The sequence below is a fragment of the Rattus norvegicus genome, chromosome Y (genome assembly GCF_021556685.1).
Source record: "Rattus norvegicus strain SHRSP/BbbUtx chromosome Y, alternate assembly SHRSP_T2T, whole genome shotgun sequence".
NCBI lineage: Eukaryota > Metazoa > Chordata > Mammalia > Rodentia > Muridae > Rattus > Rattus norvegicus.
Window position 1 is genome coordinate 24,424,261 of NC_141555.1, and position 26,917 is coordinate 24,451,177.

The window sequence follows — 26,917 nt, forward strand, 5'->3', positions numbered from 1 at the left end:
GCTTCTGTGTCTGTCGGCTGCTTGGTGGAGCCTTGCTGAGGACATAACGCTACCCTCCCATCTGCAAACACAAGAAAGGACCATTAATAATGTCAGTGTTTGTCGTTTGCCATTAGGATAAGGCTCACATCCGGGCACTTATCCTTTGGCCATTCACTCATTTCCTTTTCTATTTCTGTCCATGTGTTTCTGATGGTGGAGGCAATTTTTGAGTCAAAATTTTGGGGGTGGCTTTGGGTCCTTATCCTTCCACTTTGGGTCCTCTCTGGCTGAAGAAAGTGACCATTTCAGTATCTGTATCCCCACTGTTAAGAGTCTCAGCTAAAGTCACTCTCATGGACGCAGGGGTAGTCTCACCCATCACAGATTGCAGGGAAATCACAGAGATAGCACCCACCCTGCCCAGTCTTTGATTTCAGTTTATTCTCTTGGCCCTCTGTCCCTCTTGCCCGTCTCTCCCAAGAAATGATTCTCAAACCCCATTTCCCTTCCCATCCCCTTAGGCACACAATCTTTTACTTCCATCTGCCTCCTCTCATTAGTTTATTCCTCATTCTGAGTGAAATTAAAGAATTTTTCTTGGCCCTTTCTTCTTGTTTATCCTCTTTGGTTCTGTAGATCTTAGTGTGTGAATTCTGTAGTTTATGGCTAACACCCCTTTAAGTGAATATGTACATGTTACTTTGGGTCTCAGTAACCTCATTCAGGATAATACTTTCTCATTCCATCTACTTGACTGCAGCTTCTCAATGTCCTTATTTTTCATATGTGTGTAGTATTCCATTGTGTAAAGGAACCACATTATCTGTAGCCATTGTTTGGTTGAGGGGCATCTGGCTTATTTCTATTTTCTGTTCATTATGAAGAAATCCACTATGAACATAATGGAGTACATGTCCTTGCGGTATGGCAGAGGTCTTTTCAGATATAAGACAAGATGTAGTATAGCCGGTTCTTTAGGAAGAATATTCCCCATTTTATCAGAATCCACTGGATAGATATGGAAAGCATTATAAGTATTTGCCCTTCCCCCAGCAAAAGCAATTTGTATCCTGATATTTATCTGCTTCCTCAAAGGAGGTTCCCCCCCGACTGGCCCTCTGTCATGGACTCAGGTAATTGCATATGAACCTTCTTCCCATTTTCACCGGTCAGTAAATGCTAGAGCCTATTACTGAGAGCCAGAGGGGAAAGTTGGTACTGGAGGTTTGACTGTGGGGTTAGGTAGAGAGGCAGAAGAGGGTAAGAGGGGAAGGCAGAGGACTGAAGAAAAAGAGGAGGAAGTAATGATGAAAAGAATCCATATGGCCTTGAGAAAGCACATGTAGCAACGTGTTTTCTGGTTGGGGAATACATTATGATAGCGTTAGATCTGCCCAATACACATTTATAGATAGTAATTATAATAACCAGATTGTGTGTTTTCTTTATGGGTTCATTGGGTTCAGAAATTCCAACAAGCTTTCCTCAACAGTATTTCTGGATTAAATTTTCTGTTAATAGAGATCTCCCCTTGTAGGGTCTCTAACCATTGCTCCATAGTCCAGTAGATAAAGTTGTTTCTTCTTCGGTCATGTCTCTTGTAATTTCTATGGATATCTGTGTCTTCAGTGACCCAGGCCCAGTGTTCCCTTTTTTCGAGGTCTTCAATGGTCTCACTCAGAGGAATTTCAGGTTTCTCAACTCGTTCCATCTAGTTGACTGCAGCTTCACAATGTCCTTATTTTTCACAGCTGCATAGTATACCATTTCAAATATTTCCTGATAATAGTGAACCGTAGCGAGCAGGCTAAAATTTCCCAAGAAAACATTAAACATTCAGTCTCTAAATCTAGATCTCCTCATCCAATGATGCTTGGGCTGATTGAATGGCATGGCATGAGCAGTTTGTTCTTACAGACACCAAATCCATTTCCTTCTCCAGTAATGGCTGCCATCCCTCTGTCAGAGATTTTTACCCTGGTTATTTTGGGTGACATATGTGATTTAGAAATTGTGACACCATCTGCATGTTAGAAAGCTAGAGATGTTTCAGGTTGACCCTGCCTCCACAGCCAATGAGGTAACATGTGCTCATTGGGCAACCATGTCACATCCAAATAGCAAGATGTCGTCTTTGACTCCACACATGACTGCAAGATTGCCTCTTGTCCTGCATGCACCTTGGCAACCATGTCACACCTGACAGTGAGATAGCAACTTTGTATCTTCACCCAAAAGTAAGATGGCCTCTTTGATTCTCTTAATCCTACCTGTCCGTGAGCATGGGAGGTCTTTTTGTCTTCTGCTACCTTCCTCAGTTTCTCTCTTCAGAGACTTGGAGTTCACACCAGACATGTTTCTGATGTGCTAAGTTAGAGTTATTTTATATTTCATATATATATATATATATGTATATATACACACATATGCCCATTGTGAATGGCATTGCTTCCCTAATTTCTTCTCAGCCTCTCTGTCATTTGCATGACAGATTATTTTCATTTAATTATTCATCCGTCCACTCGGCTGAAGGTGTTTTTCATATGTAGGTCATTTCTGGTAAATCTTTGGGATCACATATGTTCACTATTATATGATGTGTGAATGGTGATACACTGAGTTCTGATTTTCCAATATCATCCCCTCGACTTCCTTTGGTTGTCGTACTGCTCTAGCTGGGAATTTAAGGACTTTACTGAAAGGATGCTGCGAAATGAGCAGTCTGTTCTCATTCTCCAATTTAGTCGAATTGCCTTTTGTTTCCCCCCCATATTTGGTATTAACTGTTGGACTGCTTTATTTCATTTTATGTAATATTTTTTGTATTTATTTTAGTATTTTATTGCATAATGTATGTGCCTGTCATCCCTGGTCTCCCTGAGACCATAAATAGTGAAGGACGATTTATTCTGTCAAAGGCTTTTTCAGTATCTAAAGAGATAGTCTTGCATTTTTTTCTTTGTTTCTTCAATTCTGCTCCTTCACACCATTGTGTAATAGTGCATATTATAATTCATATTAAATATATTAATAATTAATATATTAATTTTGATATATTAATGTAATATGTAATTTAATTTATTATATCACTATTTATTAATTTAATATTGTAACATAATATATCAATATTAATTATATTTACCATATTAATATAATTTAATGTATAATACAAAATGTTAATATTAATATAATACATTAATATTAGTTATATATTATAATATTAGGATATAACAATTTAATATGTTACTAAATATATATATATTGCATGATATGCAACTACCAAAAAGTAACATCAAAGGAGAGCTCCTACGTTAATGTAAAGTGCTGAGGGCAGAATTTTTTTTTCAGTTCAGTTTGTTAATATGGTGGATCACTTTGATCAGTTTTCATCGACTGATCCACTCCTGCCTCCTCAGGAGCAAGCCTACTAAATGGCGCTGGATGGCGGATTTAAATGTCCTTGGATTTTATTTTCAAGCATTTTACCTAGTCTTTTTTCCACCAATGTTCGTCAGGGAAATTCGTCTGAAATTCTTTCTTTGTTGAGTTGATTTGTGATTTTGGTGTCAGGGCAACAATGCTGTCATGGAATCAGTTTGGCTATTTTCCTTCTGTTTCTGTGTTTAGGCGTAGGTTGAGATATCTTTGAAAATCTGGTAGAAGTCTGCGCTCAATCAATCTGTCCCTGGGAATTTTACAGTGGGGAAACTTTTAATTACTGTTTAAAGGTTAAATTACTCTTTAAGGGTTGTAGAGCTATTCACATAGTTTATCTGACCTCAGTTTACCTGTGGTCAGTGTTATCCTTCGATACAATCATCCATTTAATTCAGAGATTCTAATTTTGCAGACAGCAGGTTTTTGACACCTAATGATTCTGTGACTTTCATCAGTGTCCACCTATGCGGCTCCCTATTCATTTCTGAATTTGTTATTTGGATGCTGTCTTACCTCCTATTACATTATTTGTTTAGGGCTTTGTATGTCTGCTTGATTTTCCCAAGGAACTAGCTCTACTTTTTGTTAATTTTTGTATTCACTTTGTTTCTGATGGATCACTCTCACCCCGAGTCTGATCATTTCTTTCTGTCCCCTCCTTTAATATGTATTTGCTTCTTTTTATTTTAGAGATTTAGGGTACGCTGGGAAGTTGCTAGTGTGCGGTCACTCTGATTTCTTTATGAAAGCTCCCTGTGCTGCATATGCATGTTCCCCTTAACACTGCTTTCTTTACGTCCCTTCAGTTTGGGGAAGCTGGGCCTTCATTTTCATTAAATTCAAGGAATGCTTTTTCTTTTTCTTCTCTTCTCTGAACTTGTGGTTCTTCAGTTTGGAGCTATTGAATTTCAATGGGTTTATATACTTTTTCTTATTGTTGAAATCCAGTTTTAATCCCTGGTAATCTGAGAAGATCCAATGCTTAGCATAGTCTTTCTGTATCCTTTGTGGCTTTTTTAGAGTGGGAGAACAAGGTCAACTTAGGATAAGGTTCCATGAGGTACAGAAAAGAGAGTGTGTACTTTTGTGTTCATGTGAACTATTCTGTAGATATCAGTGTGGTCAATTTAATTGAACCCCGTGTTAGGGACATCATTTATTTATTTATTTATTTTTAGTTTAGGTTTCAATGGTCTGCCCTTAGTGAGAGTGGGACATTGATGGACCCCACTATTAATGTGTGAGCTTCGATGTGATATTTAAACTTCAGCAATATTTCTCTCACCAATATTGCTGCTTTTGTCTTTGTCTTATAGACATCCAGAATCGAGATGCCATTTTGGTGGATATTTCCTCTGATGCATAATAAGTGTCCTTCCCAGTCTCTTTTCATTACTTTTGGTAGAAAGTCTGGTTTGCTGGATGTTACAATGGTTACACCATCTTGTTTCTTGTGTCCATTTGCTTGGAAAAACTTTTCCAACCCCTTGGTCTGAGGTTGTGTCTAGCTCCGTACCTGGATTGTGTTTCTTGGGTGCAACAGAAGGATGTTTCCTCTTTTTAAATCCATTGTGTTATCCTGTGTCCTTTTACTGTTGAGTAGAGGACATTAATGCTTAAAGGTATTAATGACATGTTGAGGAAGCAGGGTTTTTTTGCTTGCATGTTTTTTGGTTTTTGTGTTTTCGATTGGGATGTTTGAGAAGGTATGTGAGTATTACTTCTCTTCAGTGGGGTGCATGTTTTTTTTGTTTGTATTTTTTGTTTTTGTTTTCTGGGGAGCTGTTGGAGTATGCATGTAACTGTGAGATACTTTCTGTAGTTTATGCTGTGTAATTATTAATTTCTAGTGGGAGGCAGGGATGGTTCAATTTCTGAAAATCCATCAATATAATTCACTATAAAATGAAACTGAAAGAGAAAAATCACATGATAATCTCATTATATGCTGAAAAAGCTTGCAAAAATATTCCAACCCCCATTCATGTTAAAAGCATGAGACCAATCAGGGATACGATTCCTATGCAGAAACATAATAGAGGCAATGGACAGCAGGCTGGTACCCAACATCAATCTAAAGGGAAAGAAACGTAAAGCAATTCCATTAAATCAAGGACAATGTAAGGCTGCCCACTCTCCCTATTCTTTATAGTATTTGAAATTCTATCCAGGGTAAAAGCATAGTTCAAAATTGATTCTGACATGGAGTATGGCCAAGGCCTGTGAAGGAGGAATGGCACACAGCTTTAGAACTCCTGGGGTATGTCCCACTCTTCAGCATAGTCTCCTTGGACCTTGGTGAGTCATGAACCCCACGAGAACTTCACACAGAGTGTCACTCAGTTATTGCAATCATTCTCTCTTAATCTAAGAAGTGCATGAAAATCCTCATGGAGCTTCCCACCACTCAGAGGGCAGAGCCATTGGCATTTGCAATAACCGTGGTCCAGGTCCTTTAGCAATTGCCCCTGGGGTAGATCAGTGCTTCTATTGTTGACCAAGGAAATGTAGAATTGTCACAATGCTTAAAAAGGACCACAACCCTTAAAAAGCATTTGGAAAAATAAAATTGATTGTGAAGCTGGCTAAGATCTTTTCCCTACTGCCTCTGTTATAAAAAACAGTGTATGGAACAATTGGTAGTTCAGAAAGGCTGGGACCTTTTAAGGTCAGGGATCAAGAACCATGGTGGCACAGACTAATGGTGTGACTGTCACAAAGGCTGCAGTGTTGATGACTGATTTCTGAACCAGTTTTACCCTCTGCTTCCTGATAGGATTTAATAATGATTCCCAATCACAGATGTGCATTCTGATCATTTGAAGCAGATGACATTTTTATAAAGATGTTTATATTTCTGTTTTTTTAAAGATTCTTATAAGAGTATTTTTGAAGATAAATAATACAATACTTAACCATTTCTCTGTAAATTCAAATTGCTTACTTATGAAGTTATGTTGGCCTTGGGAATAATTTGTTTTATTTAGGTGACTATGTAATATTTGTTCTAATACTGTATTGGGTATCACTTTTTCAACACTATGCAAGAGAAGAAAACTAAAACATGATCACATTTTTGTAATACAATATTCAATAAATTAATGGTCTATAGGGAAAATACTGCCCATTGGGAAACAGAGAAAACCTAGAAAATTTAACTGTATGTCACTGGAATGAACCTGGGAATAAAAATGTTATGTAGAAGAATCTCCTATACTTTATGTTCCTAAGTGATTTCTACCCATGTCAAGTCCCTGACTAACTATCTCCATTCAGAGCATGTAACCACTAATGAAGCCAAGAGAAATCTCTAGATTTAGAGAGATGTAGTATGTAATGGTTTCGACTGTTTCTCAAGAGATTCTTCTGGAAAAGGCACTCTTGAACCTGGTCAATGTAAGGAAATCTGTTCAGCAGGTAGGCCATAGCAAGTCTCAGTGACATCATCATTAGGCCCTCCATTAAAAATCTCTTGTATCCTGGAGAGCCCTAGTTTCTTCTGTGATGTCAAAAGTGTTGTGACATCATCTGCCTCTTAGATATTCCATCAGTACCTCTAGAGTTTACTAATTGATCTGTAATTCAGAATAAACAGCCATTTGGGAGAGAAAAAAAAAGAGGATGAAGAGATCAGAGATGGGGAGAAGGAACCTGGCCTTCTGTCTTGGTATAAAAAAGAAGAAATATGTGGTCCATGGTAAAGCTATGTGAGACCTTTGTAGGGGTTGAGTGGGTTCTCTTAAGAGACAGCCTTGACCTGAGTCTTCCACATATGGGAATAAGGAGCTGGGAAACTCTCAGAAGCATCTGGACTTCCCTGAATATTATGGTTTCTTGAAGTCAGAGATTTTCTATCATTAATTACTTTATTTCAAAAGTCAAGTGTTGGGAAGGGCACAGTTTTCTTTCTGAGAGGTCATGGTTATTATTCTTTTTGACAAGAAGAAAAAGGACCTAAGGAAGAAGGGAAGAACAAGTATTTTGTCCCTAGCTCAAAGTAAACTCCTCCATGCTATTTATATCTATTGTTTAGTTTGTGTCTGACACTGATATTGGGAAAGAGAAGTGTTTCTAGTTGAGACTTCACCATCTCAATCTTTCCAATATTATTTCTCTGACTACCATTCCCTGACAGTGACCCATTAGATTTCTGTGTCAATAGCTGTGTTTAGCTGTCAGTTTTCTTTTCTTTTATATCTTATTTTTTTAATTTTTACAAATTTATTTGTCTTTTTAAATGTTTATTTCTCTATTTACAATTATAATATTATTCCCTTTAAGAGTTTTCTCCCATAAGATCCCTAACCGGTCCTTCTCTACTTCTTCTATAACCACCCCTTACTGTCCCTTCAAATTCTCTTTAAGTGTGAATCAAACCCAGAAAGGACCAAGGGCTTCTTCTTCCACTGGTGCCCAACAAGGTCATTCTCTGCAGTTGGAGACATAGGTCTGTTCACGTACAGTCTTTCAATATTAGTCTCATACCAGAAAACTTTGTTTCATTAGCATTGTTGTTCTTATGGGGTTGAAGGTTCCTTCAGCTCATGTTACCCTTTCTCAAATTCTACCAAAATGAGGTCCATTTTCAGTTCACTGGTTTGGCACTAGCATTCACTTCTTTATTTGACATGCTGTAGTTGTGTCTCTCAAAACATATCTATATCCGTTTTCTGTCAGAATGCACTTCTTAGCTTCATAAATCTTATCTATTACTGGTGACTGATACACACACACTCACACACTTTTGGTGCCTCCTACAGCTATTTGGTTAGGTGGAATGTTAACATGGATTCTGCACAACTAGGTCAAGAATGTACCATTTACAAATGACAATGTTATATAGACTCTCTCCTGTACTTGAAGTTGAGGTTTCCCTGTTCCTCTAGCTTTCTTCCCCCTGCCATCTTCCTGTTTCTTATATTGGCTTTAAGAAAGAATCATGGTAAAATATCTAAAACCTTCAAGTCTGGCAATTAGAATACAGGAAGGTAGATTTTGTAGTACAGATATCAAATGTGACTAGAGAACTGAATTGTGTAGTCCAGGTGGTCCTTTGCTTTATTGATGTCTGGTAATATTAGGATCAAATAAGGATTTGGGAGTTGATCATTTGACGTATGTACACAACATTTCTACTCTTTAGTCACTCTATAGCTGGGCCAAGTTTGTTGTCGAATTCATTGCAAAAAAAATGGAATTGTAAAAATGAAATTTTTTGAGTACACATGCAGGAATATATATAATGTCTCCTGTCAATTAATGTACAATCAGAAAATGTAAAACAATATTCACTCGATTAAAGTTCTGTGGGGAAAATACTAGCATATGGAAAACTGATGAAACCTAGGGAATTGAACTATATGTCACAAGATTGGACCTGGGGAAATAATTAATCTCCAGAAGAATCTCCTTCACTCCTTGTTCCTAGATCTTTTCTACCCATGCCAAGCCCCTAACAAACTATCTCTATTCAGAGCATGTACCCACTAATGAAGCAGAGAGAAGTCTCTAGTTTTAGAGAGATGAATATGTAAAGGTTTCTACTGTGTCACAGGAGACACTCTTGGAAATGGCACCTCCAAATCTGGTCAATGTAAGGAAATCGTTTAGCAGGTAGGCTATGGCAATTCTCAGTGACATCATCATTAGGCCCTCCATGTAAAATCTCTTGTATCCTGGAGAGCCCTAACTTCTTCTGTGATGTCGCAAGTGTTGTGCTGACAGCAACAGACTCTTGTATATTCCTTCAGTACCTCCAAGGTTTCATAAATGGCCTTCAATTCAGAATAAAGAGCCAATTGGGAGTGTATTTGTATAAAAAAAATACTTGGTCCAGTGGAAAGCTCAGTGAGCCCTTTTTAGGGGTTTACTTGGTTTGCTGAAGAGATAGCCTTTATCTGAATCTTAACATAAGGGAATCAGGAACTGAGGGCTTCCCAGAAGCATCTGGACATCCCTGCTTGTTATGTTTCCTTGATGTCAGAGAGTTTATATCATTCATTTCTTTATTCCAAAATCCAGGTGTTGGAAAGGGCCCAGTTGTTCTGTGAGAGCTCATGGCTTTTATCATTTTTCCCAGAAGAGAAAGGTCCTAAGGAAGAAGGGAAAGACAAGTATTGTGTCCTCAGCTCAGAGTACAGTCCTCCTTGCTTTGGATTTCTATAGTGAAGTTTGGGTCTGACACTGATAACTGGGAGAGAGAAGTGCTTCTATTTGAGATTTCATCATCTCAGTCTTTCCACTAGTATTACTCTGACTACCATTCCCTGACAGTTACCATTTAGATTTCTGAGTCAATAGGTATGATTAGCTGGCAGTTAACTTTTCTTTTTTTTTCTGTCATACTTTTTATTTTTTAAGCAATTTTTATTACTTTTCCTAATTGGATATTTTTATATTTACATTTCAAATGTTATTTTTTGTCCCAGGTCCCTGTCCATGAGATCCCTAAACAGTCCCACTAACCTTCTTCTATAACCCCTCTTACTGTACCTTGACATTCCCTTGAATTGGGAGGCAAACCTAGGGAGGAGGAAGGGCTTCTCCTTCCATTGGGGCCCAACAAGACCATACTCTGTTACCTATGCAGTTGGAGCCATAGGTCTGTCTATGCCCAATCTTTGAATATTGGTTTAGTACCAGAAATCTCTACTTAGTTGAATTGTTGTTCTTATGGGGTTGAAAGTCCATTCAGTTGTAATCCTTTCTTATCATCTTAAAAGAAGAGGTCCATTTTCAGTTCTCTGGTTTGCCACTAACATTCACTTCTGTATTTGACATGCTCTAGCTGGTTCTCTCATGAATGATCTATATCCAGTTCCTGGCAGTATGATCTTCTTAGCTTCAATCATCCTATCTAGTTTTGGTGCCTGGTATATCTATATATCTATATCTATCTATATCTATCTATATCTATCTATCTCTATCTCTATCTCTATCTCTATCTCTATCTCTACCTCTACCTCTACCTCTATCTCTATCTCTATCTCTATCTCTATCTTTATCATCTCTATATCTATATCTATATCATCTATATCTATACCTATATATATCTATATCATCTATATCTATAACTATATCTATATCATCTATATCTATATCTATATCTATACCTATTTCTATATCTATCTATACCTATATCTATATCTATATCTATCTATCATATATATACTTTATATATACTTTTATACTTATATATACTTTTGGTGGCTCCTACAACTACGATTTTTGATGGAATATTTACATGGATTGTGCCTAACTACGTCAAGAATATATGATCCACAAATGACAATGCCAAATAGACTCCCTCCTGTTCTCATAACCTACTGAAGTTGAGGTTTCACTGGACCTCAATCCATTCCTCTTGCTGTCCATCACCCAGAAACTAATGTTTGGCCTGAAGAAAGAGTCATGGTAAAACATCCAAAATCCTCAAGTCTTTCCCTGGACAAACAGGAAGGTTGATATTAGAGAAAAGATATATAATAGAACTACAGAACCAAATTCTATAGTCCATGCTGTCCTTTGCTTAACTGATGTCTGGTAATTTATAGATAAAATAAGGATTTGGGAGTTGATCATTTGAAGTAGGTACACTATATTTCCACTCCTATATTCACTCTATAAGTGGGCCCCATTTGTTGACAAATTCATTGCAAAAATGGAATTGGAAAAATGAAATTTTTGAATACACATGCAGGAACATAAATGATGCCCCCGGTCCATGAATTTCCAGTCAGAAAATGTAGCACAATATTCACTCAATTAAAGGTCTGTAGGGAAAATAGTGGCAAGTAGGAAACAGATTAAACCTAGGGAATTGATATTTATGTCAGAAGGTTGGAAATTGGAGTAAATTAAATCTCGAGTAGAATCTCCTTCCTTCCTTGTTCCTAGATCTTTTCTACCCATGACAAACCCCTGAATAACTTTCTTCATTCAGAGCATGTGATCACTAATGAAGAAGAGAGAAGTCTCCAGCTTTAGAGAGATGTAGCATGTAAAGATTTCTACTGTGTCACAGGAAACACTCCTGGAGACGGCACCTCCAAATCTGGTCAATGTAAGGAACGCTGTTCAGCAGGTAGGCCATGCCACTTCTCAGTGACATCATCATTAGGCCCTCCATGAAAAATCTCTTGCATCCTGGAGAACACTAGCTTCCTCTGTGACATCACAAGGTTTATCTTGACAGCAACTACCTCTCAGATATTCCTTCTATATATCTATGGTTTACTATTTGGCCTCTATTTCGGAGTAAAGAGCCATTTGGAAGGGAGAACAGATAGGATGAAGAGATCAGAGATGGGGAGAAGGAAGCTGGACTTCTGTCTTGATATAAAATAAAAGAAGAAATATGTGGTTCTTGGGAAAATACCCTGGGAAGATGACTCTAGTTATTTTGTTCTCTAGGTGCACCAAGCTCTTGGAGAAGTTGCTGAACATCCTAAAGACTTTTGGGCAGATGGTAAAGTTTCTAGATACCACTTTTTAGATTTCAATTGTCCTGGGGATTGTATGGCTGGTGGTCAATGTTTTCCAGGAAGAGTGCTAGAGCCAGATTGATTTTTAGATGCATGGGCTAATGGCATAAGGTCCAAATGATTTTTTTTGATGTGGACATTCCTTCAGACCTTTGGAAATATAAAAGGGTTTTGTATTTTTGAAGTCTAATTTGCACAATAACAAATCACTTTGAGCATCTTTGGACAACATGAGATGTCCAGCACTCCCTTGAAAGGATTGGTAACTTTCCACATTTCCTTCATCATTTTTTGAAAATTCCACGGCCCGTTGGACAGATGGAGAATGTGTGGGACTCACCTGAGGAGTAGTTGTAGCTTTTGGTGTCTCTTTTGCAGAAGAAGATAGCACAAGGTTTCTTTTGGCAGAAGGGGAAGGTTGAAACTGTCTTCCTTACAGGAGAAATTTTTCAAGACTCCATCAGAAGGAACAAACCTTAAACCACTGTTTCTAGAAACTGGATGCCTGTGGTCCATTTTGGTAGAGGGAGAATGTTGAGTATTTCTGCCCAGAGTGGACATGTGAAAGAAATCTATTTGTGTAGATGGGGATAGTTGTAAAGCATGCTGTTCAGATGCAGTAGATCCTAAGACATCCTTCTCAGATGAGGAAGGTCTTATTGTACCTTGTACATGTTTAGAAATCCTGACTGACATCAAAATGGGGTGTAGGTATTAGAGCTACCTCTGAAGATGAGACCTCTCCTACAGCATCATGGGCATATGTGAGAGGGTTGAGAGCCTCATGGGCAGATAAGGATGTTTCTACATATTGTTGACTAATTGAGGAAGTTCCAAGAAAAATTTCTTTTGCTAGAGAAGAGGAAACAGACTTTCGTATAGAAGAGTCAGTTTCCCTAGCCTGCTTGATAGGCAAAACAGGTTCCAAGGCCCCTTCAGAAGGTCAGGAAAAGTGCAGAGCCATTGAAGTATTTTACAGATGTTCTGGGTCTGCTTGTGGGTAGAAAGAAGGACAGGCAACCCTTTCTGCATATTTGGAAGAGTGTGTAGCATCTTCTGTAGTTGGGGAAGATGGCTAATCTTGAGGAGATAAGGAAGTTCTATAGACTCCTGTGAAGTTTGCGGAGGTCATATGCATTCTTTTGCACTAATGGAATCCAAGGAATCCCTTTCCTCAGATGTTGGGGATGCTACAGACACTGGTGTTTGCATATCATGTTCCCCTACTACTGGTTCACATATGGTTCGATCCATAACCTTCTCTACAGATGGAGTATGTCCTAGAACATCTTTTGCACATTTGTCCAATCCACAAGCCAATCCTAAAGATGTGGCTGTGGGTAGAACTCCTTTTGTAGATGTTTCTTGTCTCACAGAATCTTTAGGAGATGGAGTACTACTCAGAGAATACTGCTCAGTTTTGGGAAATTCTAGCATCTCTGATTTATATGTGGAAAATTTTGGAACCTCTCCGTTCAGGACAAAATGACCTAGAGTCCCCTGAGGAGGTAGGAGATGTTTTATCTTCTCTGCACATTTTATAAATATGGAGCCTGCATGGCTCATTGACTGTGTGTTGTGATAAACCTGGCTCTTTTGAGCCTAATGACATGTCACGTGGGTCCTTTTCAGTGGTAGAAGATATTTGAATAATTCTCTGTTGTATAGGGACATTTGCAGTACAAGGGGAAATGGTGAGGGTGCTAGAACATATTTTTTATGTTCGGAAGGCATAAGAGTTCCTTGGGTGGACTCAGAATTTTTTTTTTTGGTTCTTTTTTTCGGAGCTGGGGGACTCAGAATTTTCTAACACATCTTACATGGGTTTGGAATTCTCAAGAGCCCCTTCTGAAACTGGCAGTGGTCCTTGAACTAATGGTGTAAATGCAGAAAATTTTGTCTCTGCTTGGGCTGGTATGTGTGTTATGAGGTTCACTTGGGGATTTTGTCCCCCTTGGACCATAAGTGATTATTTAAGCCCATTTTTAATAGTATAGGACATTGAAAGTCCTCTTGGTTTAATAGGGAAGTTCTGAAATTCCCTTTGTCAGCAGAATCAGGTTTCAAACTCATTTTACCCAAAGCAGATTGCATAAGGCACTTTGTTGGAGATGGGAGGCATCTTTGTCTGTCTTTGTGAGTGGACATGGCTCTGTTCCCTGCTTTGGCAGCTGGCAAGGTAGTAAAGTCTCATGTGGAGACAGGACAGGATTTAATCCATTTGTGGAATATGAGAAATCACAGAGATTACCTTTAAGAGAAGAACTTTTGCAGCCCTCTTTGTCTGATGGGACCTGTTGTACTCCCCTTGAACAGAAGGGTCTTTTCCAATACATTTTGGAGGAGAATTGGAAAGACTGGAGACCTGTAGGATAGGGAATGAACATTTGAAACTCCTTTGGAAACTCTGTGGGACAGAGAGCTGATCACCCAGAAGAGTGGGCAATACTGAGACCACAGGGAAGGAGAGATTGCCACTTCTGACCACCGGTGCACACATTCCTAGCCCAAGAGGAAACTGCAGAGTGCCTCTGGACACATGAATATAGGAGTAGTCAAGCTTAAGGAGCCCTGCAGTCCAAACTGCACCTGGATCTGAACTGGTGTTAACATTATTCTACACCCTAATCTCGTGTGGGTTCAGGAAGTCTTAGACTGTCAGAGGGGCAGAAACCCCTGAGAACTCTGCTCACAGTCCTGAATCAAGAAAAAAACACCTAGCTCTATCTTGGCCTCCTGTTAATAGGGACCTAGGGGCAGTAGGGGCAGAACATTTTTGGTTGCAGCCTTAATGGAAATCTGCAAGTCAGCTCAACGAGCGACTTCAGGCCTGAGACAAGAGGTGAATCAAACTTTCCTGCTCGAAGTGAGCTGAGTGGTGGTCTCAGGACACACAAAGGCAGAACTGCCCTGGGACCAGGCAGTTCCAGTTTCTTGCAGGCTCCTGAACTTCTGTGGTCCTGGCCCAGAGCTCCCTGATTCTAGATGCTGTGGGAGAGAGAGCTGATCACCCAGGAGTTTGGGCAATACCAAGCGTACAAGGAACAGAGACTGCCACTTCTGCCCACCATTGCCCACACCTCTAGCCCAAGACAAAACTGCCTAGTGCCTCTGGACACAGGAATATAGGAGGAGTAAATCTAAAGGAGCACCATGTTCCAGACTGTGCCTGGATCTGAACTGAACTGGTCAAACATCTCCTTGTACCAAAATCCTGAGTGTGGGGGAACTAGACCTTTAGAGAAGCAGACACTCCTGGGAAACCAGAGAGGACTACACTCTGCCAAGATTCCTGACTCAAGAGGAAAACATTTTGTGCCATCAGTGTCCCCACCCTACAGTGGGACCTAGGAGAAGTATGGGAATTTCCTTCTCGTTCCCGCCCACAGGGCAAGATGAAAGGGAGTGGACAGGAGCAACTACATGCCTGAGAACAGAATACTTTGTTCCCATAACTGTGTAAAACAAAACAGGAAAACAGGTCTACAGCAATCCTGACACACAAGCCTACAGGGCGGTCAACCACCGTCAGAAAGACCAAGAGAAGCTAGCTCCAGAGACAATCTGATGGCTAGTCAGGAACACAAGCAACAGAAATCAAGACTACTTAGGCACAACAGAACCCAATTCTCCCATCAAAACAAACAGTGTATATCTAAACAAAAGCAAGATCTAGATTTAAATTCACATTTTATCATGACGGGGGAGTGTGTTAAGAAGGTCATAAATAACTCCTTTAAGGATATAAAGGACAATAGAAAATACAGAAGTAAACAAGTATAATCCCTGAAAGAGTGAACTCAAAAGTACCTTAAAGAACTACTGGAAAAACTGCAAAACAGGAGAAGAAAATATACAAAACCACCCTGGAGTTAAAAATAGAAATAGAAACAATAAAGAAAGCACAAGGAAGACAACCCTGAAAATGGAAAACCTAGGAAAGAGACCAGGAGTCACAGATGCGAGAATCACCAACAGGATAAAAGAGATTGAAGACATAATCTAAGGAGCACAAGATTCCACAGAAATCTTTGACACAACTGTCAAAGATAATTTAAATGGAAAAGCAGCTAGCCCAAAACATAAAGGATATGCGGGGCACAATGTGTAGATCAAACCTAAGCTTACCAGGTATAGAAGAGAGTGAAGACTGTCAACATCAAGGGACAGTAATATATTCAACAAAATTATAGAAAGAAACTTCCCTAATCTAAAGAAAGAGATGCCCATAAACATACACAAAGCCGACAGAACTCCAAATAGATTGGACCAGAAAAGGAAATCATCCCATCACATAATAGTCAAAACACTAAAATCGAAAAACAAATAAAAATATTAAGAGCAGTAACGGAAGAGGTCAAGTAACATATAAAGACAGACCTATCAGAATTAAAACAGAATTCTCAGCAGATACTATGAAAGCCAGAAGATCCTGGACAGATGTCATACAGACACTAAGAGAACAAAAACACCATCCCAGGATACTGTATCCAGCAAAACTCCTAATTAACATAGATGGAGAAACCAAAATATTCCATGACAAAACCAAATTACAGAATATCTTTCTACATATCCAGTCCTACAAAGGACCCTAACTGGCAAACCCCAAAACAAGGAGGCAAGTAAAATCATAGATAAAGCAAGAAATTAATCTTTTCACAACAAAACGAAGATAAGAGAAGCACACAATCATTTTCTAATCTCCAATTATGAAAATTACAGAAAGCGAAGATCACTATTCTTTAATATCTCTCGTCATCAATGGACTCAATAACCCACTAAAAATACACAGATTGACACACTGGATATGTATTGAGGACACAGCGTGTTGCACTTCAGGAAACACACTTCAGAGACAAAGACAGACACTACATCAGAGGAAAAGACTGGAAAAAAACTTTCCAAGGAAATGGTCTGAAGAAGCAAGCTGGAGTAGCCATTCTAATATCATATAAAATCAACTTTCAACCGAAAGTCATCAAAAGCATAAGGAAGGACACTTCATATTTATCAAAGGAAAAATCCACCAAGATGAACTCGAAATCATAAATATCTACGCTCCAAATACGAGGGCACCTATATACAAAGAAGAAACCTTACTAAAGTCAAAGAACATATGGCACCACAAATAATAAGAGTATGAGATTTCAACACCCCATTCTCACCACTGGACAGATCACGGAAAGAGAAATTAAACAGATACATAGAGAGACTAAAAGAAGGTATAAACCAAATGGACTTAACAGATATTTAGAGAACATTCTATCCAAAACAAAAGGAAATACATTCTTCTCACCACCTCATGGCACTTTCTCCAACACTGATCATATAATCAGTCAAAAAGCAGGCCTCAAAGGATACAGAAATATAGCAATAATTCCATGCACTCTACCAGACTTCCATGGGCTAAGGCTGTTCTTCAAAAACGATCGGGAAAGAACACCACATATACATGGAAGTTGAATAATGCACTACTCAATGATAACGTGGTCAAGGAAAAATTAAAGGAAGAAATTAAAGACTTCTTATAATTCAATGAAAATGAAGCTACAATACACCCAAACTCTTGGGACACAATGAAAGCTGTTCTAAGAGGAAAACTCATAGATCTGAGTGCCTGCAGAAAGAAACAGGAGAGAGGATACATCAGCAGCTTGACAGCACACCTAAAACCTCTAGATTAAAAAGAAGCAAATACACCCAGGATTAGTAGAAGTCAGGAAATAATCAAACACAGAGCTGATATCAACCAAGTATAAAAAACGGGACTATACAAAGAATCAACAGAACCAATACCTGGTTCTCTGAGAAAATCAACAGGATATATTAACCCACAGCCAGACTAAACAGAGGATACAGAGAGTGTCCAAATTAACAAAATCAAATATTAAAAAGGGAGACTTAACAGCAGTATCAGAGGAAATTTTAAAAAAAATCAATCTACTACAAAAGCCTATGTTCAACAAAACTTGAAAATCTGGAGAAAAAGAACAATTTCCTAGACAAATACAAGGTACCAAAGCTAAATCAGGAAAAGATAAACCATTTGAACCACTCATAACTCCCAAAGGAATACAAGCAATCATCAAAACTCTCCCAACCAAAAAGAGTCCAGGATCAGATATGTTTAATGCAGAAATCCATCCAAAATTCACTGAAATTTTCATAACAATACTGTCCAAACTATTCCATAAAATTGAAAAAATGGAGTACTACCGAATTGCTTTCAGGAAGCCACAATTGCTGTAATAACTAAAACACAGAAAGACCCAACAAAGAAAGAGAACTTCAGACCAATTTCTCTTACCAATATCGACACAAAAATACTCAAAGAAATTCTTGTAAACCTAATCCTACATCACATTAAACAAAAATACACTATGAATGAGTAGGACTCATCCCATACTTGCAGGGATGCTTTAATACAGAAAACCAACAATCTAATCCAATGCCTAAAGAAACTCAAAGATGAAAACCACATGATCCTTTCATTAGATGCTGAGAAAGATTTTGACAAAATTCAACATCCCTTGATGATAAAAGTCCTGGAAAGGACAGATATTTAAGGCCCAGACCTAAATATATACAGCAAATACATAGCTAACATTAAACTAAGTGGAGAGAAATTTAAAGCAATCACACTGAAATCAGGGACTAGACAAGGCTGCCCACTCTCTCACAACTTATTCAATACAGTTCTAGACGTCTTAGCCAGAGCAAGCAGACACTAAAGTAGGTCAAAGGGATATAGTTTGGAAAGGAAGAAGTCAAAATAGCACTCTTTGTAGATGATATAATAGTATACTTAGTGACCTCAAAAGTTCCACAAGAGAATTACTAAGCCTGATAAACAATTTCAGCAAAGGGCCTGGGTATAAAAATAACTCTGCACAAAAGCTAAACAAGCGGAGAAAGAAACTAGGGATATGACACCATTCAAAATAGCCTCAAATAATATAAAATATCTCAGGGTGACTTTATCCAAACAAGTAAAAGATATAAGCATATGAGCAGAACATCATGTCTCTGAAGAAAGTGAAGGAGATTTCAGAAAATGGAAAGATCTCCAATGCTCATGGACTGGCAGGATTAATATAGTAAAAATGGCCATTATACTAAAAGCAACCTACAGATTCATTCCAATCCCCATCAAAATTTCAGTCCAATTCTCCATGGAGTTAGACAGAACAATTCATAAATTCTTCTGGAAAAAAAAACCCAGGATAGCTAAAACTGTCCTCAACAATAAAAGGACTTCCCTGGGAATCACTATCCCTGAACTCAAGGAGTATTACAGAGCAATAGTGATAAAAACCGTATGGCATTAAGACAGAGTCAGGCATATAAACCATTGGAATAGAATTGAAGACCCAGAAATGAACCCATGGTCACTTAACTTTTGAGAATGGAGCCAAATCCATCCAATGGAAAAAAAGATAGCATTTTCTGCAAATGGTGTTGGTTCAACTGGAGGTCAGCATGTAGAAGAAGGCAAATTGATCCATACTTACTGCCCTGTAGAAACCTTTAGTCCAACTAGATCAAGGACCTCCACATCAAACCAGATACACTCAAACTAAGGGAAGAAAATTGGGTAAGTATCTCAAACACATGGGCACTGGAGAAAATTTCCTGAATAAAACAAAAAAAGCTCATGCTCTAAGATCAAGAATTGACAAATGTGATCGCATAAAATTGCAAAGCTTCTGTATGGCATAGGACATTGTTGTTAGGACAAAATGGCAACCAACAGATTGGAAAAAGATCTTTATCAATCCTATAACAGATAGAGAGCGTATATCCAAAATATTCAAAGAACACATGAAGTTAGCTGGCAGGGAGACAAAGAACCCTATTGAAAAATGGGGTTCAGAGCAAAAGAAAGAATTCACAGCTGAAGAATATCGATTGGCAGGGAAATACCTAAAGAAATGTTCAACATCTTTAGTCATAAGGTAAATGCAAATCAAAACAACCCTGATATTTCACCTTGCACCAGTCAGAATGGCTTAGATCAAAAACTCAGCTGATAGCAAATCCTGGCGAGGATGTGGAAAAAGAGGAATACCCCCCATTTTTGGTGGGATTGGAGACTGGAACAACAATTCTGGAAATCAGTCTGGAGGTTCCTCAGAAAATTGGACATTGAATTATCTGAAGACCCAACTACACCTCTCTTTGGCATATATCCAAAGATGCCCCAACATGTATCAAAGACACGTGCTCCACTATTTTCATAGCAGCCTTATTTATAATAGGAGAAGCTGGAAAGAACCTAGATACTCATCAACAGAAGAATGGATACAGGAAATATGGCACATGTTCACAATGGAGTGTCATTAAGAGATACCAACTAAATAACGATGGAGAAACTTTACTGGCTCTTTATCTGATGTATGGATCATATCTATAAGACACAAAATAATTTATTCATCAGAAATAAAGTAATGCAATTAAATAGGCAATATGGTTGATTAAATGCTTAAAATAATGGCACAGTAATTATCAAAAATTACATGAAAATTACTAAACCCACAAATCGTTGATGAAGTACAAATACAAATGACAGTGTTTGTATAGTGTTGCTGGAACAAAGAACCCTGGTATATGTTTGTTGGATCTAAAATTTAATATAGCTACTAAAGAAATTAATATAAAACTGAAAACTGAAATTATTTGTGATTCAATAGTAACACTGAAGGAATATGGACCTTGAGGAATATGTCTATTCCAGGTATAACTCCATGACTGTATTTACCTTCTCACTGTTCAAAATATCCATGTTACAAAATTGGAAAAATAATTTATATAGGCACCAGACCTTTTTTTTAACTATCAAAAGAGCAAAATTATATCATTGGCATGGATATTGATGAAACTAGATATCATTGTGCCAGTTGAAAATCCAGAAATATGAAGACAATTATATAAATTTTATGAAAATGGCCAACTGCTGTTTGTTTGACTTTGAAGCCTATACTATAGAATGAAAGTCAGATGTCATGTTGTAAACACAGTCACATTTTCCCCATGGCTCACATGGCCATAGAGAGGATCCTACTATTCCTGTTTTGCTAAATGGCCATGTTGTTAAACTGCCTTCCAATACTAACTGTTTTTATCCATACATTACTACTTTTATGATCTGTGGTCAGAGAAATGTATAGGTGTACTGTGCAGTAATTACTGTTGATTTGTATAACTTATATAAGTGCTAAGACCGTATAAAGAAGAAAGCTGAGCATAAGGATGGGGAAACAGCAGAAAAGGAGAAGGCCAAACTTGGGGAGTGATAGGATCCAACCGTGAAATCTAGAGATGAAATAGTTGTTGGACCAATGGAACTCACTGCATCTACAGTCGTATGCACAAGTTCTGTACACAATTAAGACAATGAATTAGGGAAGATCCCCACAGGCAGTAATCAGTAAACCGATAGATTATAAAGAAAATAAAACAGGAAAATATAAAGAACATGAAGCTGGAAATGGAATGTATCCAGAGAGAGTAGAACCAAGTTAAGGATCGGTGTGATCAAGGTACATTGTATATGTGTGTGAAGAATAAATAAAATTCTAAACTAAGGAAAAAGTTCTGAAAATATATTAAGGATTTTTATATCCTATGGAAGTCATTTTTCCCAAAAATAGAATGGAGAATCCTAACTTTTTGTAATATGCAGAAAATTCAGTGAAAAAATGTAGTTACATTAGTTCAGTGCATGGTGTCTGCATTATGGAAATAACAAACTTAGGCTCATTAATCTGTACAGTTAACTTATATCACCTGTTCAAATAAAATAAAATAAAACACTGTGTAATGATCCACCAAAACCAAACTGCACACTAGAGGTTGAAACGCAAACCTAAAAATGCCCTGTTCTTAACCTCAACAATTTTACTCTTTGAAACTCCAAATACTTATGAATATAAAAGTTCTTACCTGATACTCAGCATATATTATGGTGTCTCTGTGACTTATATGGTAAGACTTTTAGACTTGCACATTGCCATCAATTATGTCATTCACTTTTAAAATCCTAGGACAACAAGATCTAAAATTCATGGGCTTTGGTCCTGACAGCCAGGGAGTGCACTCTGTACATGATCACTTTATATTAATTAGCTAAACTCTGAAAGGCAATTTGCTGCCTCACAAAATTAAATTGATTCATTGCTTTGGTTATGGTAAGGGTTTCATGTGAATATATATATATATATATATATATATATATATAAATTTCTCATGACAAATTTGCTTTCTCTTGTAATTGATAGTGGGCTATAGATGAGCTTAAACCTCTTCCTTCCCAACATAGCACTTACAATAGATTATTTTTCACTCTCGATCCTAGACACAATAAAGATAGGAAAAACACTGAATATAGTATGGGCTTTGTTCTCTGTCCCATAAGGTCGTTTTTGACTTCTTCATCATATTCACCACCACTACCAACACCACCACCACCACCACCACCCCCTCCACCACCATCATCAACATCAACAACATCATCTTCATCTAATTTACATGAAATTGAATTTGGAATCTTGTTACACCAAAGGATGAAATGAGAAGTATTTTGCTTGAAGAAGAGATGTTGATTAACACTAACACCTGTACAGTCATTTTAATGTTATAAAGACATTATCAAGGTTTCTTCAGATGATTGATTGAAATGCTAGCGTGCTGTACATCAGGGTTTGAAATTCCTGTTGAGAGAGAATGATCTTTTACAGCAAGGCCTTCATTATCAGACTTTAATTTAACCCATCTACCAACGAAGTGAAATTGTCCCAGAAATAAAATAGTGCCTCTCCAGAAAGAGCTTTTATCCACTGATACACATCTACTTCTATTTCTTAATTGTCATGCTGATGTGGGCTTAGGATACAATATGTTCTGAATTATTAATGGTATTTTAGTATTATTTGTGTTAATTGTGAAAATTTCAAAGGATCATACCTCTTCCATGATTGTATCCCATACATTTAATTTGATCTTGAAGAGTTGCATGAAAACTGAAGTATCGAAAATGTATATCTTCCCATTGAAAATTTCTAATATCCATCATGTGAAACTCACACTGGACTTCAGTGGATTAATATCTCTGAAAGCATTTAAAGAATTTCCTACTGCAATATTGCAACTCTACAGAAGCTTCACTCCCATAGTGGCAGTTCCAGATTGGTTGTAAACAAATAATTTTCCTTGCCTTGGAAAGGGTTTAAAATATTTTCATTAACTTTTAATATGAAATTTGTTAAGACTTTGAGAAAAGTGGGCAGACAGGCACTAGAAAGTATGTTTTTAAAATTCTTTTCTTAAAATTTGACTTTTTCATGCAATATATTTGAATTATGATTTCCCTTTCCTCTATTCCCCCCTTCTTCTATTCCTCTCCAGTCATCTGTATCTACATTCTTCTGACTCTCACTAGAAAACAAACAGTCATCTAAGGGATAAAAATAAAATGAAAGTTAATGAATTTGAATAGAACAAAACAACAGATAGAAAAGAGCCAATGCAGGCTACAAGAATCTGATACAGACACAGAGACACAGACTTCCATTCACACAATCAGGTATTTCATGGAAACAGAAAACCAGGAAAAAATATATACACAAAACATACAGAGTAAAAATTAATAGATAAATAAATAAATAAATAAATAACAAAAGGAAAAAGACATTCCGAATAAAAACTCCTGTCATATTATGAGACAAGGATCCCCCAAAGATGTTGTTCAGTTCCCTTATTTATTTATACGAATTCTACCCTTAAAATTAGTTTGGTTACCCAGTGAGATATCCTTGGAGAAAACTATGTTTTCATTTTCAAATGATTACCCACCGGAGATAACTTCCAGTGTAGAGATAAGGTGATGTGCAAGGCTTGGCCTCTTTCAAGGGCTAATTAATAGGTAAGGAGATCTGTGAGGTGCTGTCTTCTGAGATTGATACAGTTGTGGCACTCAGCAACTCAGAATACTTACATCTATCTGAACAGACCCTATATAATATTGACCCTGCCTATTCAAAGGAAATAAGCGAAGTGTTGGAGAATAGAAAATGATGTAGCCACTGGTGTCTTACCAGTTGTTAAGTGTATAGCTTCATGGTATTTTTCACAGAAGTGACTCAGGTTAAATCCAGGGGGTCATGAAGGAAAAATAAAAGACATGCATGTGCTGAGGGGATTTGGTCTAAAGAGGATATGTTGGTTGGGGAAGATAAGAGATTGGGAGTGTAGTGGGCTTCCATACATGTGTTGTGCATGAATGGAATTGTCAAAGAATAACTTGCTTTCTTAAAACTTCCAAATGTAACCACTAAGATTGGTTTTGCAGATATTCTTTCAAATCAGATCTATTTGTTTTTAAAATTGGATCTCATTGTGTAGCTCAAAATGACCTAGAACTCCCAGTGTTCTGTCTACTGCCTCCCATGCTCTTGTATCAGGTTTACTCTACATTGACAAAATTATAGAATATATGTAAATCTTCTGTTTATAAAGTTTAATTACATAATGCAATATTCTGTCATTTGTTTTTCATTTAACAATATATCTTGAATACATGTGCATGAGGAATTTCTTCATGGAATATCATGCATTTAATAAATGGTAGATTACTCATTTGTTTAAATAATAACCTAATTGTGGCATTCAGATTATTTTCATTTTCATTAAGTAAAGTTCGCTACAGAAAATCAGCATGGACACTGACTCTGGCACTGTACTCAGTGGTGATTATTTACAATATTTTTTGTTTAAATTACAAAACACATTGTTGGAATGATCTCAATGCTGTAAAGTAATGAAATACTTGTATAAAAACTGCCAAATTTCCATCTCTGAAGACTATAAAAATACATAATGCTATCAATTTTTTGTGAAAGAACCCATAGTATAGCATTCAAAATTAAAGGATACATATATTTTAAAACGGTATCAGTCTCTGATTTCTGTCAGTTGTTGGATTAGGGGAAGGATTGACGAAGTTGAAGTGGGGGGCAACCTCTATAGGAAGACCAGCAGTCTCAACTATTCTGGACCGTTGATATCTCCCAGACTCTGAGCCACCAACCAGGCAACATACACTATCTGCTCTGATGCCCTGACACATGTATAGCTGAGGACTGCCTGGTCTGGCCTAATCCTTGAGAGTTTTGAGGCCCCAGGGATTATGGGGCCTGGCAGAATCTGGGGAACATCGTCCTGGAGTCAGGGAAGGAAGAGGTGGAATGGGATGAGTAACTGTGTGAGGGGACAAGGAGATTGTACAATGGAAGGAATGTATTTAAATAAAATAATTTATAACATAGTTTTACTCATAAATTCAAATGCTAGATTTTTTTAACATCCACATTGCAATTCAATAGTGAAGTTTAACATTTTATCCTTACTGAACTATGTAAGCTTTAATCCTTAATTTACTCTTCATACTATTTGTGAATTGTCTTCTTTCTTATTTTATTTGTAGCAATTGTGTTTGCATATGTAGAATGCTTACTATTCATAATATGTGCAGAAAATACATTCATGAATCTTTTTTATTTGAATGATCTGTTATGTGTGAATGCGTATGAATAGATTTGTGCACATGGACACAGGCACCTGGGGAGACCAGGAGATGTCAGATCACCTGGAGCTGCTTTTACAGCTGATTGCAAGTGGCTTCGTGGATGTTGGAAACTGAATGTGTTTGCTCTTAAGAGTATAAGTGCTCTTAACCACTAAGCTAATATTACAATACTTATTCCATAATAAAATCAACCTATTTAACATTTTCTCATGTATTTCTGGTGTCTTTGTATTTGAGACATCTTGGCACATTCTAGGTGCTGAGACTACACTCAGCCATTATTTTTTCCAGTTTTCTTTCCTTTATCATCGTAAGATGTGTTTGATTAAATATGTTAATATTATACAGTAGATCTTTCAAATTTTTCTTATAGAACCTTGGATAAGTGTCTGTTTCTGTCCTCTGCACAATCGATCTCATGTGTTTTTGCTTTCATATAGAATGAAGTAAAAGCCTGTTAGTTTTCCTTTGAATAGTTAATGTACTAAGAAAATGTGTTTAATTTCCTATTTTAAGACCAATACAATATATTATTTATTTAAAATGTTCCTATAATTTTGTTTTTTTTCTTTTTCTTATTATTATTGTTCTCATTAGTCTCATTATTAATATTCTGTGTAGCCTTTTATGTGTGCAGGTGTTGTGGTGAATATTGAAGTCTTCAAAACATATATGTGTAGGTATCAAATTTAGGTTCTTGGTTTTTTCAAGGCATGAAATTTTATCTGCTGGGACATCTCACTGGAACACACTATAAAACTTTAAGGTGACATATAGCTCCAGGCTGCTTTTATGTAAACAATATTTTCATCATTTTGCTTTTAATAAATATTTTTGGTTATTCTAATATATTTTATTTTCCATTTATACTCGGTAACCCAAGTATGCTTATTTTAATATTTAATTAATAATTTAATCAAAATTATTATGCACTTGAAACCTAGCTAATATGATATAATCTTATATACAATTGAATAAATGCAATTATTTACCTAAAGCATGAAGCTTGGTACATAATTTTGTTCATTATTCCTATGTATTTGCATAAAGCAGGCCAATTTTACAAATTATGACAGCTACCAACTACATGTGACTTTTAATCACTTAAAAGGTGTTTGGATTATACTCTTAAATTATATTTCCCCAACATCAAGTAAATATTTTTTTTGCTTCAATTAAAAAACGCTCTATAGCAGGAAAAAGTTTAATTTCCTTTTGTTAGTTTAAGACTAAATTTAACTTTTACATTCTCCTGAGTATCAGAAAGTAACTATTAAAGAGAAAGATGTGCCAGGCACAGGTCTAATTTCTAGTATAGCATGTAATTACAATCACCAGTCTTGTCAGTTTCAAGTGATTGTTCACAACATGCCTGTAAAACACAATGTTCAACATGACAGGATAAACATAAGGGCAGTGCAGTGGCATAAAT

The 26,917-nt window shown here is 37.1% G+C and overlaps 1 long non-coding RNA gene across 1 annotated transcript in view; it reads left to right on the plus strand.

Annotated features, from left to right (window-relative positions):
- Positions 1–26,917, plus strand: part of LOC147997987 (uncharacterized) — an 87,727-nt gene that overhangs the window by 43,765 nt on the left and 17,045 nt on the right. The window contains exon 2 of the long non-coding RNA XR_015647433.1: positions 11,833–11,887. This is a non-coding gene — a long non-coding RNA (uncharacterized LOC147997987). The remainder of the gene's footprint in view (positions 1–11,832; positions 11,888–26,917) is intronic.